Source organism: Stomoxys calcitrans, chromosome 5, assembly GCF_963082655.1.
Source record: "Stomoxys calcitrans chromosome 5, idStoCalc2.1, whole genome shotgun sequence".
Taxonomy (NCBI): domain Eukaryota; kingdom Metazoa; phylum Arthropoda; class Insecta; order Diptera; family Muscidae; genus Stomoxys; species Stomoxys calcitrans.
Window position 1 is genome coordinate 1,177,669 of NC_081556.1, and position 14,320 is coordinate 1,191,988.

Consider the following 14,320-nt stretch of genomic DNA (forward strand, 5'->3'; position numbering starts at 1 on the left):
AGCCATATAAACCGATTTTGGGTCTCGGCTTCTTGAGCCTCTAGAGGGCGCAGTTCAGCAATGTTCAGCATTCATTGTATCGCCCGATTTGCACTTAAATGGCCGTAGTAGCTACAATTTTCAACCGATCTGCACAAAGTTTGGCACGGTCAGTTTTGTTACTGATCTTAGATTTCATCAAATCGGTTCAAATTTGGATGTAGCACCCATACATATTTATCGCCAGATTTGCACTTATATGGCCGCAGTATGGCCCAAATTTATAATCGTAGGGTAGGTGTAGGGTATTATATAGTCAGCTCCGCCAGATTAGTGAAGGACATTTTATAGGTGTAGGTAATGGGCCAAATCAGTCTATGTTTTGATATAGCTGCCATATAAACCGATTTTGGGTCTTGACTTCTTGAGCCTCTAGAGGGCGCAGTTCAGCAATGTTCAGCATTCATTTATGGTCCGAATCGGACAATAACTTGATATAGCTCCAATAGCATAACAGTTCTTATTCAATATTCTTAGTTTGCCTAAAAAGAGATACCGCGCATAGAACTCGACAAATGCGATCCACGAAGGAGGGTATATAAGATTCGGCCCCGCCGAATTTAGCACGCTCTAAGTTGTTTATGTTATTTTATTTCTTGTATTTTGATTCATTTTAGCTTTTTATTTTATTAAATTTATTCCATTTTATTATTTTATATATTTGGTTATATTTTTTTTATATTAGATTGTTTTATTATTCGTTTTAAAAGTATATATTTTTTTTATTTCATTTTAAACAATTTAACTTATAAATGTGTTTTCATTTGTTTTAGACAAAAATGAGATGTATCGGGCTGTGCCTTGTATTCAACACCTCGTAGTATTGTTTGAAAGCAGTTTTAGATGCCTGTATGCCTGTACCATTAGATCATTCCGTCCTCACAAAGGGTACTATGATCATCACATCGGACATGGTTATTTTACGGTATGATCACCACGTCAGCAGCAGCAACAGCAACATCATCGTCGTCGTCATCATCATCATCATCATCATCGACAGCATCGACATATCTAAAGCGAAGCAAGAGAAACGTGAAAGCGAGCACATCACCGACACAACACAACACAACAAACAACCACACAATGCTACCCCCATACAAACAGCCAGCGACAGGCCACATTCGCATGGCCCTCTCAATGTATGGTTGGCAGAATGATGATGATCTGACAGAGTGGGCTATCGGACAATTGTTGCAATGGGCTTTAAATTTCGTATTTGTTGCAATTAGAATCAAATTGACGATGCTCCTTCAACAATCAAGCAAATCAACACGACAGTCAGTGTTCCGATTTTCGATACTGTTTTGGTTGGAGTCGCCTGCTATTTCACGTTTCAAGCCTGCTCATCGTGTGTTCGAATGTTGCATGGTGGTGGCCCCTAATCAATGTCATCCTCTCGCTCCGGCTATCGTCAGTCCCATATAGAGAGTGAGCCTCGTAACATATGAGAGATTTTTATGATGATCTCTTTTGACAGATAAGAAAATTAGAATCGTTCTGCAAGGAGTAGATTTGCTTATATTGTCTAGGCAAGCAACAAGCCTTTCGTTGTCCTTCCCAGCCGACCATGGGGGGGCACATGATTACTGTTGGCTGGTTGTCTTCTGGTTCTGGGCGATTACGACTAGTTCTAGTTACAGTTTTTGTTGCCAATTCAACTCTGAACCCTAGTCGGCAGCAAAGATTTGTGGTGGGTATGGTTTGGCTAGGAATCTCCCTCACTCCCTAGGCAGGCTGCGGTGTGGTGTGGAGAGCGGAATAGCGCCTGTTGCTGATGTGTGTGCAGCAGTTTTCGTCTGACACGACAAACATGCTTTGTTGCAACTGTTGTTTGTTGGATGGCTAGCTGGCTGTTGGTGGCAGCTTGCTGGTTGTTGCAAGCCAAGTTTATAGTTTATTGGTGTGAGGGCGGAGGGCGGAGGCGCTGGGGACTCATTTCGTTTATCGCATTTGTTGTTATGTCTCCGTTTCTGTTGCTTTTACAGTTGTTGCAATTCACTTATTGTTGTTGCTGCTGTTGGCATTGCCACAATTGTTACGCGCCAACTACATTATCGCTCAAAACTTTGTTCACCTTTCTGTGTATCTCGAATATGTTTTTCTCTTCTTTTTGCCTTCGATTTGCTTGGTATTTGTCTGTGTCTGTTGTCGGTTTTTCGATGTGTTTCGTCTTCAGTCTCATGATCACGATTTATTTCTTTTTGTTTTTGATTGTTGTTGCTCCTAGTGGGTTGTTGGTACATTTGTACATATGTATGTGTGTGTTTCAATCGATTTAAAATACCTTTCAAGCATTCTTAGAATTAATTGTAGCATATTGTCGAACTTTTTATAAGTTATAATGAAATAATAATGCCAACACATATGTTCGTCTAACAGGACATACGTACAATTTCGAAACGTAAGATTTGATCAAACATGATGAGGCTTAATACTACTTGCTGTTTCAAATTTCGGCGAAAGACCAAAGACCCTAAAGTTGAAGATAGGTCTATATGGTAAGTACAACTAAATATGGTCCAATTTGGACCATATTCTGGTCGAATAACGGGAGGTTTAAAACAACTCATCGGTTATAAATGCTGCTTTTATGGGCTTACGACCCTAAATCAACAGATTGGTCTAAATGGCAGCTATATCTAAATAAAGTCCCATCTGAACCATTTCTAATACAAACAACTGTTGCTAAATTCAGCGAAATAGGGTATCAACTAAGGCTTTAAGAGGCTTAAGAACCAAAATCCGCGGATCGGTCTATATGACAGCTACTTCCTTATATGGTCCGATGTGGACCATTTCAGTTCAGGTGTCGGGAGGTTCAATATAACCCACTGCTCCCAATTTCAGCGAAATTGAATAAGATTGGTTTAAGACTCCAAATCGGCTCACCGGTCGATATGACATCTATATCTAAACTATAATCGCACTACAGAAGGCTTAAAACAAATCACTGTGTCAAATTTGATCGAAATCGGGTAATAAATGCGACTTTTTTTGAACTTAATACCCTAAATAGGCTGATCTATGTATATAAAAGAATTGCGTAATTGACTGATTGACTGACTGATCTTCGCCATGCCCAAACGGCTAAAGCTAGAATCATGAAGTTTTGCACGAATGTTGGTCTTGGGTCATAGGCACGGAATAATGCTGGATTTGGTGATATTTGTACGTTTATATATTAAAAAGTACCGAAGAGTACGAAACGGTACATATTTGCCGAGGGTTAGAATTTTTTTTGGGCTCAAAAAATAAGGTTTGGTAACCAATTTTTGGAAAATTGTACCGGAAGTGGAAGAAATAGTAGGTACCGGAAGTGGAAGAAATAGTACGTTTAGTACCGCAATTGGTGCTATTTGGTAATTTCTTTGTAAATTGAACTGGAGCTCCGAATTTTGTAACTTAGGCACACTGTGGCAACCTTAATTGGGTAACTATAAGAGTTTTTGGAAATTTGTACAATACATTTAGGTACTAAGAAAAGTACCAAAAAGTTCGTACCTTTTTAAGTAACTTTGTATAAGGCAGATGGATAGAGGTAGAATTTGGAAATGTGGCTTAAAAGACATCTAATGCAAAAGGATGAGGGTGAAAAGAAACAAGTAAGAGCGTGCTAAGTTCGGCCGGGCCGAATCTTATATACTCTCCACCATGGATCGCATTTGTCGAGTTCTATGCGCAGTATACAAAGAATATTGAATAAAAATATGCTATTGTGTAATATTTCAGTTTATTCGGATAAGAATTGCGCGTTGTAGGGGCTCAAGAAGCAAATCAAGCATCAAGCTATTGATCGATTCAGACCATATTAGACACGTATGTTGAAAGTCATGAGAGAAGCAATTTTACAAAATTTCTTCCAAAATCGTATAACAATAGAGGCTCATGAAGTCAAGATCCCAGATCGGCTTATTTGGCAGCCATATCAGGTTATGTACCGATTTGCGCCATACTTAGCACAGTTATTGGAAGTCATAACAAAACATCTCATGCAAAATTTCTGCCATATCGGATGAGAATTGCGCGCTCTATTGGCTCAAGAAGTCAAGATCGGATTATATGACAGCTATACCAGATTATGAACCGAACCGTTATATCAGATTATGAACCGATTTGAATCATACTTAAAAACCAAAACATTACGTGCAAAATTTCAGTCAAATCGGACAATAATTGCCCCCAATTGAGGCTCAAGAAGTCAAGACCCAAGATCGGTTTATATGGCAGCTATATCAAAACATCGACCGATTTAAGCCACACTTAGCGCAGTTGTTGGAAGTGATACCAAAACACCACGTGCAAAATTTCAATTGCGCCCTCTAGAGGCTCAAGAAGTCAAGACCCAAGATAGGTTTATATTGGAGCTATATCAAAACATGGATCGATTTGGCCCATTTACAATCCCAACCGACCTGCACCAATAAAAAGTATTTTAGCAAAATTTTAAGCGGCTAGCTTAACTCCCTCGAAAGTTAGCGTGCTTTCGACAGACTGACGGACGGGCGTAAGGACGGGCGGACTGACGGACGGACATGGTTAGATCGACTTAAAATGACATTACGATCAAGAATATATACACTTTATGGGGTCTCAGACGCATATTTCGAGGTGTTACAAACAGATAGACGAAATTAGTATACCCCCATACGTACGTTAAGTAGCGCAATTGGTACCATTTGATACTTTCTTTACAAATGGAGCTAAAGGTCTGAAATTTGGCATGTAGGTAAAACTTAGAAATATATGATGCGTTTTTCACAATTGGAACATTTTGGTACCAAAATTGGTACTATTTGGTACTTTCTTTTTAGATGGAGCTAGTGGTCAGAGATTTGACATGTAGGTATAACTATAGAGAAATAAATGATGGATGAATAAATGATTTGTTCAAAATTCGAAAATTTGGGTACCATTTGGTACATACATTCTGTTCAGATGGAGCTTGAGGTCTGAAAGTTGGCATTTACGTACAACTACATGATGGGTGGGTGATCTATTCACTATTCGCACATTTTGGTACCATTTGGTCTTTTCGTCATAGATGGGGCTAGAGGCATGAAATGTTGCATGCTGACACAACTAGAAAAAAATATGATGGCTGAATAAATAATCCAATCACAACTTATACATTTTGGTTCCATTTGGTACTTTACTTACAGATAGAGCTAGAGGTCTGAAATTTGGCATGTAGGAACGAGAAGGAAATATATAAATAGGATGACTGTATGATCCATTCAAAATTCGTACATTTTTGTACCTTAAAGTGAAAAATAGAACGAAGTAGCTTGTATTCTTCTACAGATATTTTTATTCGTATATTTTGGTATTCCAACGTACGAAATTGTTCAAAATCGTACATTTTTGTACTAATATGTACAAAATGGCAATTTTTTTACAAGTTGAGCTAAAGCACTCGAAATTATTATACGGTTAAACCTTGGCAGTAAATATCGGGCGATTAGAGAACTTTTAATTCATACATTTCTCTACAGAAGGGGACAGAGGTCTGAAATTGTATACGCAACCGTGATGCTAGTCAGTCTGTATGAAAGCTATACCTAACTATAGTCCGATCTGGATCATATTCAAATGGGATGACGGAAGACTTAAAATAATTCACTGTTTCAAATTTCAGCGAAATCGAGTAATAAATGCGCCTCTATGGACTTGAGTCACATAATCGGCAAATCGGTCTATATGTCGGTCTATATGTCAGCCGTTCACGAACTAAACCTGCTTATTAAAGACATACGAAATGCAAGGCCAATGTCTCAATTTTTTGAGACGAATGGCCAGACGGACGGACGGATAGAAAAATAATTATTAACAGTGGTTATCCTCTTCTAATGCTGGCGACATTTGTGAGAAACTATGCCATTTGAAACAATGGTATGACAGCCATGTAAAAACTTGTCCCCAACGAAGTGTCGCACTGCTGTACGACGGTGCATTTACTCATAGCAGCCGGTTGTACGCACCCACCGGATTGACCCGATGGAATCCTTCATCGGCAAGGGCCGCCGCCTCAGTGTTCGAGTTCGTCTTTTTTCGTTATGGGAGAGGCACATCCCTTCTCCGCACGCTTCTGGTCCGTGCCGGGATTGAAAAGAACCCCGGACCCTGGTTCTATACGGTTTTGGGTCTTGACACTCAACAGAAGCAATTAGACGAAAGATAGAACACAACAAAATGCTACAACAACAACCATGCATTTACGTACAATAAAACTACATAAAATAAAGAAAAATACTATAAAAATTACAATTTAAAAATAGATTAAAACATTGTTATGCACGAGGTATTTGAGGAATTTTTAACCATTTTTTAAGGTTTAAGAAAAAACCCGATTATTTGTTTCAATTAAATATTAAAAATTAACTATAAACACATTAAGTTCATCCGGGCCGGGGTTTGGATACCCATCACCTTGGGAAATATTAACGGCACTTCTTAAACATTCACCTTTTATGATCTGATCTGTACCAAACTCAGTACGGATATCTAGGGAACTGACATAACTCAATGTGCCAAATTTCAGAGTAACCAGGCAATAAATGCTCCTTTTATGTACTCAAGACCTTAAATCGGGAGACTGGTATCTATGGCAGCTATACCCAAATAAAGTTCAATCTAGATTATACTCGATGCATATGTTGAAGGGCCTTTTATAACTAGCTGTGACGAATTCCAGAGCAATCGGGCAATAAATGCGCTATTTATGGGCCCAGGAACTTAAACCGGGGCGATAAGTCACTAACCGACACCCATCTGGAGGTGAAGGTTTATCGTTAGGATAAGCAAAAAGCATGTATTCGGAAAACCAAATTTGTTTAAACAGAAGAATATCGATACAACAAATTGTAACCGGTGAGTGAGAAACCCTGCCTAAATATAATAAAAATAATTAAAATAATTTGGAATATTTTAGGTTAGGTTGAAAAGAGGGTGCACATATTAATCCGCCCCATGCCACTATGGACATACACCTAAGCCAGTAATTGGCTTGTTGTGCGCTCTAAAAACTATAGAGTAACCTCTCAAAGAAAATTTCAAGTTATGAATTCCGTGCTAATTACAAAATCCTTAATTGTTTTCGAAACCATTTCTCTAAGTTGGTTCATGTCAGGTATTGTGTCCATTTAGCGGCACTTAAGTGTCTGTTAGACGCAAAAGCCGGGCATGCTCTACACATGCTATCACTTGTCGCACCGATTTTACATAAATGAGATCGTAGTCCTATGTGTCCCGTCATGATATCAATAGCTATACTGACCTCCTTCTTACTTCTTTCCCGTAATAGTCTCGTCTTTTTACGATCTGGATCCCCACCATAGGATTTACGCTGTTCTACCGTTCGTTGTTCCACAATGTTGCATGCGTCTGCAAATCATCTGCCCCTTCATTCCCAATTACTCCGTTATGGTCGTGACCTTACCGTCTAGGTTGTTATTGTCCTTATGCCAATTTTACTGTCGCTAAAGATGTTCACACTCGACGTCCTCGGGTTAGCACCACACCACTTCACGCATTTCGTGATCGCCCGGATCTCCGCCTGCAGGACCGTATTATGGTCAGGCAGTCTTAAACAGAACTCAGTCCCTGGGTTCTCAATTTGGACCCCCAGGTCCATTCTGTCCTCTAGTTTTGATCCATCCGTGTAACATGATCGTCCGTCCGTCCGTCTGTCTCTCGAAAGCACGCTAACTTCCGAAGGAGTAAAGCTAGCCGCTTGAAATTTTGCACAAATACTTCTAATTAGTGTAGGTCAGTTGGTATTGTAAATGGGCCATATCGGTCCATGTTTTGATATAGCTGCCATATAAACCGATCTTGGGTTTTGACTTCTTGAGCCTCTAGAGTGCGCAATTCTTATCCGATTGAAATGAAATTTTGCACGACGTGTTTTGTTATGATACCCAACAACTGTGCCAAGTATGGTTCAAATCGGTCCATAACCTGATATAGCTGTCATATAAACAGATCTGGGGATTTGACTTCTTGAGCTTCTAGAGGGCGCAATTCCTATCCGATTTGGCTAAAATTTAGCATGACGTATTTTATTTTTACTTTCAACATCTGTGTCAAATAAGGTTCAAATCGGTTCATAACCTGATATAGCTGACATATAAACCGATCTGGGATCTTGACTTCTTGACCCCTAGAGGTCGCAATTATTATCCGATATGCCTGAAATTTTGTACGATGGATCCTCTCATGACCATCAACAAACGTGTTTATAATGGTCTGAATCGGTCTATAGCCCGATACAGATCCCATATAAATCGTTCTCTCTATTTTACTTCGTGAGCGCCAATGGGCGCAATTCTTATACGAATTGACTGTAATTTTACACAAGTCTCCAACATATAATTTAATTGTGGTCCGAACCGGACCATATCTTGATATCGTTTTAATAGCAGAGCAACTCTTTTCTTATATCCTTTTTTGCCTCAGAAGAGATGCCGGGAAAAGAACTCGACAAATGCGATCCATGGTGGAGGGTATTTAAGATTCGGCCCGGCCGAACTTAGCACGCTTTTACTTGTTTTTATTTCCTTATTTATTTTGAATCCTGCGCAATCCCTTTAATTTCCCAATTTAATTGAAGATTTGCCAAGTCACCAACAGCATCACTACTGACCATTCATTTCCCATCATAAATCAGTAATAGTGTCCCATAAGAAACCTGTCTTCAAACCCACCGTCTTAACACAACCAGACTGGACTAACCACCAACCAACCAACAACAACAACAACAGCAACAAATGATAAACACCTTGTTAATGGCTTTATTGATTTCATAATTTGACCAATTAAAGGCACACTTGGAGTAATACCCCAACGACAACAACAACAACAACAACGAGAATAAGCACAACCACACCAACAACAGCAAGATACCAATCCGAAACAATTAGTCAAACTGTTTGCATATGGCACTGTCTGTGTTTTGGCCCAACTCAAGCTTAGCTTAGATGTAGTGGAGACCAGGTACATAGTTTGCAAATTGGCCAATTGGATAGCGACTTGAACACTCAATGTTGCAAGACTGGTTTTGGAGTTGAGTTGGGGCCGAAAACCGGTAGACTGAGTGAACAATGGAGCCCTTAGAAAACACGGCTCAAAACGTTTCGAAGCTGTGGGATCAGTGCATGTTAAACTTCATTACAAACAGCAACAAAGAACGGAAACAAACGGTTAGCCAGCGATCGTAAAATTACGGATTACGGCAAAGAAAATTTCCGACGGTTTTTTTTCAAATAAAATAGTGGAAATGATCCCAGAGTGGTCTAAGTGACTTAAGCAAAGAAAGTTGAAGTGAGAAGGTGATCTAGAAATGTGTATTGGACTTTCGGGCTTAAATCAAAGATTTCTTTAAACGTCAATTCCAAGTCCACCTAAACTCGTCGCGTGAAAACAGTCACAACAGCAAAAGAAAAAAAAAAAAAAACAAACACAATGATCGTTGATGGCATTAATTATTTGGTTTCGCCGCTTTAATTAATGTTAAATAATTAATAATCACCTACCTAGCTACCCAACACCTATCTGGCTAAGGTGCGGGTGGGCCGCGTTAAAACGTGTTCGGGTGCAAGGTGCCAATGTGTGTTTCACGTTAGTCAGACGTCGTCACCATCAGCCAGCCATTGAAGCTGTCTATCGCACGGACGGACAGACAGAGAGACAGCGACTCGATGAGTGAATGATAATTTCTTGTTCTGTGTCTTTGTGCTGCATGCAACACATTGCTTTGCATAATTCACATTCGTTTTTAATGCGCGATATTTGCGTTTTTTGCCTTTTTATTCTCTGTTTTCACTAATTACAATTGTGTGCTACGCTATTCCATGGAATATTAAATGAAGTCGCAAATATCTCAATGAATCTTCGTCTTTTGTGAATGCTGCTGCTACACTAACTCACAGCCATGCCCAACCTTATGATTTGGAGGCTGTATTAGGCTGAAACAAGGCCAATAACAATACATCGCAGAGATTCAATCAAGGCTCAAGTTCAATTCGAAGGTAAGCCAAAAGTCTAAGGGTTGCCAAGGTTGGTGCTTAAATTTAAATTCCATGCTGTATCTTATTAATCTAAGAAGAATGCCTATGCCGTTCTTTATTCCCTTATTCCTAATAATTGTTGCTCTATTATCCCATCTTTTTTGCATGCTACTTCAAGTGTAAATGAAAAGGTGACACCGGTAATTAGCAGACAATGCGCCTTCAAAACGCTCTCTCAATCCCACAACATTAGCAAACATGATGATAAACATCATCGGTTTCAGTTTGCCAAATCTCAGAAATATTTCTAACTCCACAGATATAAGGGTAGCTAGACATCTTAATCCCCATTCTAGACGTCTCACCACAAATTCATTAGCGCTACTGTGCGAATCCATGCAGAAATGGCCGGCCTAGTTACAGAATGAATGGAACTCTACCTTTCAGTTTTACAGTGGCCAGACATTTTGAGGAGATTTCATCTAATTTCCAAGATTATCTGCTTTTGTAAGATTTGTCTTCTTTGATGCCTTGATTTTCGCTTGTGGTCATGTGGTTTGCCTCACTGCAAAGTGGGTGGGTGGTTTGAGCAAACAACCTACTGCCTTAGGAAATGATCACAGACAATGTCTATCACTGAGCAATGAAGACATTTCTTAAAGGGGTTTTGAGTTTACAGATCAAATCCCAGGTGATTTGCTAATGTTTATTTGATTTCCTCTTTGTGCAAAGATGATTTAAAAGGAAATCCTTCTTAAGCTGGCGCTTGTTGTCTGCTCATCCGGGGCACCAGGAAGCAGAGCAAATGAAGGAAAAGACACAAAGATTTCGTAACTAGCGCCAGGATTATCCTCTATTTAGACTGTTGTATTCTGCAGTCTAGACAAAAGATTTATTTTGATGCATATCTGATGGGAATCTAGTGCAGATCCTTTTACAGAGAAAAAGTTACGCAAGTTCCTACGATAATAATTCCAAAACAAAAAAATGCAAATGCAAATTTGCCCATGAACATTCCATTAAGGATCTGGGGCAAACTTCTCACAAATTGTTGTCGGATTCAATGATAAGGGACCTCTCTTTTATAGCCTAGTCCGAATTGCGTACCGCAGAGTGACACCTCTTTGGGGAGAAGTTTTTACATGCCAAAATGCCTCACAAGTACTGCCAGCATTAGGAGGAGATAACCATCACTGAAAAAATTTCTGATGCTGCTGCCAGGATTCGAATCCAGGCGATCAGCGTCATAGGCGGAATAATATTCTGGAATATAAATATAAGCATTTGTCGTTATGAATATGGCATTTCGAATCATTTAATGACTATCCCTCTGTCTTTCGCAAGCATCATAACTTTCTAAGCAGTAAGGCTTTATACTTACTGGCTACAGTTGATCATATAATTAAGTCCGTTCAAGACAAACTTTAAATAACCACTGACATGAATTCATTAAAAATGATGAACAAACAACAATAACAACAATTTGATTAATACTGTCATCAAGAGAAAAAGTGGACGAATCGAATTTTTACTGAAGCTTTATAAAAATATCAACAATCCCCGGCACGGGATAGGTGTGAACACTACGCAAGCTGGAACATTGAGGTCCGATCTGTGTGGTGTTCATTGCTATCATAAAAAGCTTAGCTGCGTGCTACCGGGCGAGTCCACAGGTTGCGGATAGTGGGATGCTTGGTATAGGAAGTAGCTGAAACTGCAGTCCCCGATAATCAGCGGTATCGAGCGGAGAGTCTCAGTGAGACGTCTGGTGGCACCGGCTCTTGCACAAATACTGAGAGCCTATGATGCTCGATATGACAAGGCGAATTATTGACGCCTTAAATAACCAATGGCCATCATGTTCCTGCGGCGATCGGTCCTTTGGACCAGAACGAGCTTGCTCACCTACGGGAGCTTGACGAGGATCGCCACCTTCACATGAAAATGTGGTTACAACAACAACAACAACAACATCAACAATAGTGTGGTCAAGTTGAACAATTTTCATCGATGTCCTATAAAAATTTATCCTATTACCGTCTATAACGGATATACGCTTTTACTTGTTTCTTATACACGTGCTTAGTTTGGCCGGGCCGAATCTTATATACCCTCCACCAAGGATCGCATTTGTCGAGTTCTTTTCCCGGTTTCTCTTTTTAGGTAAATAAAGAATAAAAGAAAAGAATTGGTATACTATTGGAGCTATGTCAAGTTATAGTCCGATTCGGACCATAAATAAATTGAATGTTAGAGACCATAGTAGAAGTCATTGTGTAAAATTTCAACAGAATCAAATAAGAATTGAGCACTTTAGGGGTTCAAGAAGTAAAATAGGGAGATCGGCTGTATCAGGCTAGAGACTGATTCAGACCATATTTGACCATATTTCAGCCAAATCAGATAATAATTGCGCACTCTAGAGGCTCAAGTTCCGAGATCGGTTTAAATGGCAGCTATATCAGGTTGTAGACCGATATGAACCGGAGGCCATCGTAGAGCAGAGGTTAGTGTACCCGCCTATGACGCTGAACGCTTGGGTTCCAATCCTGGCGAAACCATCAGAAAAAATATTCAGCGGTGGCAACCTTTGTGAGATACTTGCCATATAAAACTTCTCTCCAAAGAGGTGTCGCACTGCGGCACGCCGTTCGGACTCGGCTATAAAGAGGAGGCCCCTTATCATTGAGCTTAAACTTGAATCGAACTGCACTCATTGACATGTAAGAAGTTTGCCCCTGTTCCTTAGTGGAATGTTCATGGGTAAAATTTTCAACTTTTGACCGCTTTGAACCATATTTTGCACAAATGTTGGAAGTCATAACGAAGCATGTCATGCAAAGTTTCAGCCAAATCGGATAAGAATTGCGTACTCTAGTGGCTCAAGAAGTCAAAATTCAAGATCGGTTTATAATGCAGCTATATCAGGTTATGGATCGATCTAAATCATACTCAGCACAGTTGTTGAAAGTCATAACAGAACACTACAGGAAAAATAGCAACAAAATCGGATAGGAATTTCGTCCTCTACAAGCTCAAGAAGTCAAGACCCCAGATCGGCTGATTCGATCTAGCCATGTCCGTCCGTCTGTCGAAATCACGATAGCGGTCGAACGCGTAAAGCTAGCCGCTTGATATTTTGCACAGATACTTAATATTGATGTAGGTCATTGGGGACTGCAAACTACATATAAGCCGATCTCCAGATTTGACATCTTGAGCCGTTACAAGCTGCAATTTTTGTCCGATTTGGCTGAAATTTTGCATATAGTGTTCCGTTATGACTTCCAACAACTGTGCCAAGTACGGTCCGAATCGATCTATTACCTGATATAGCTCCCATATAAACCGATCTCCCGATTTAACTTCTTGAGCCCTTACAAGCCGAAATTTTAGTCCGATTTGGCTAAGATTTTGCAGAGAGTGTTTTATTACGACTTCATCAACTGTGCCAAGTACGATCAAAATCTGTGTATAGCCTGATATAGCTCCCATATAAACCGATCTCCGGATTTACCTTCGTGAGTCCTTAAAAGCCGAAATTTTTGTCCGAATTGGCAAAAATTTTTTAAGCTATGTTCTGTTACGACTTCCAATAACTGTGCCATTTACGGTCCAAGTCGGTCTATACCCTGATATAGCTCCCATATAAACCGATCTCCCGATTTGACTTCTTGAGTCCTTAAAAGCCGAAATTTTTGTCCGAATTGGCAAAAATTTTACAAGCTATGTTCTGTAACGACTTCCAATAACTGTGCCATTTACAGTCCAAATCAGTCTATACCCTGATATAGCTCCCATATTAACCGATCTCCCGATTTGACTTCTTGAGCCCTTACAAGCCGCAAATCTTGTCCAATTTGGGTGAACTTTTGCATGTGGTGTTCTGTTGTGACTTCCAACAACTGTGCCATTTACGGTCCAAATCGATCTATAAGCTGATATAGCTCCCATATTAACCGATCTCCCGATTTGACTTCTTGAGCCCTTACAAGCTGAAGCTTTAGTCCGATTTGGCTGAAATTTTGCATGTGGTGTTCTGTTATGACTTCCAACAACTGTGCCAGGTAAGACGAAAATTGGTCACAAAGCAGATATAGCTCCCATGGAAACCGATCTCCCGATTTGACTTCTTGAGTGCTTAAAAGCCTCAATTTCTGTCCGATTGTGCTGAAATTTTGCATATGGTATACCTTTGTAGCAGAATTCATGCTAGTGGGTTGCCAAGATTCTGCCCAGCCGAACATAACACCCATTTATTCGTTATGTCTCTTATA

General features: G+C 39.8%; 1 protein-coding gene and 1 long non-coding RNA gene across 2 annotated transcripts in view; one reads left to right on the plus strand and one right to left on the minus strand.

Annotated features, from left to right (window-relative positions):
* The window catches only part of LOC106082358 (uncharacterized), a 193,086-nt gene that overhangs the window by 32,870 nt on the left and 145,896 nt on the right, over nucleotides 1–14,320 (minus strand). The window lies entirely within an intron of this gene.
* Nucleotides 9,537–14,320, plus strand: part of LOC106082357 (protein jim lovell) — a 73,522-nt gene continuing 68,738 nt past the window's right edge. Inside the window, exon 1 of the mRNA XM_013244818.2 lies at nucleotides 9,537–10,064. The gene's annotated coding sequence lies outside the window, so the exon portion shown is untranslated. The remainder of the gene's footprint in view (nucleotides 10,065–14,320) is intronic.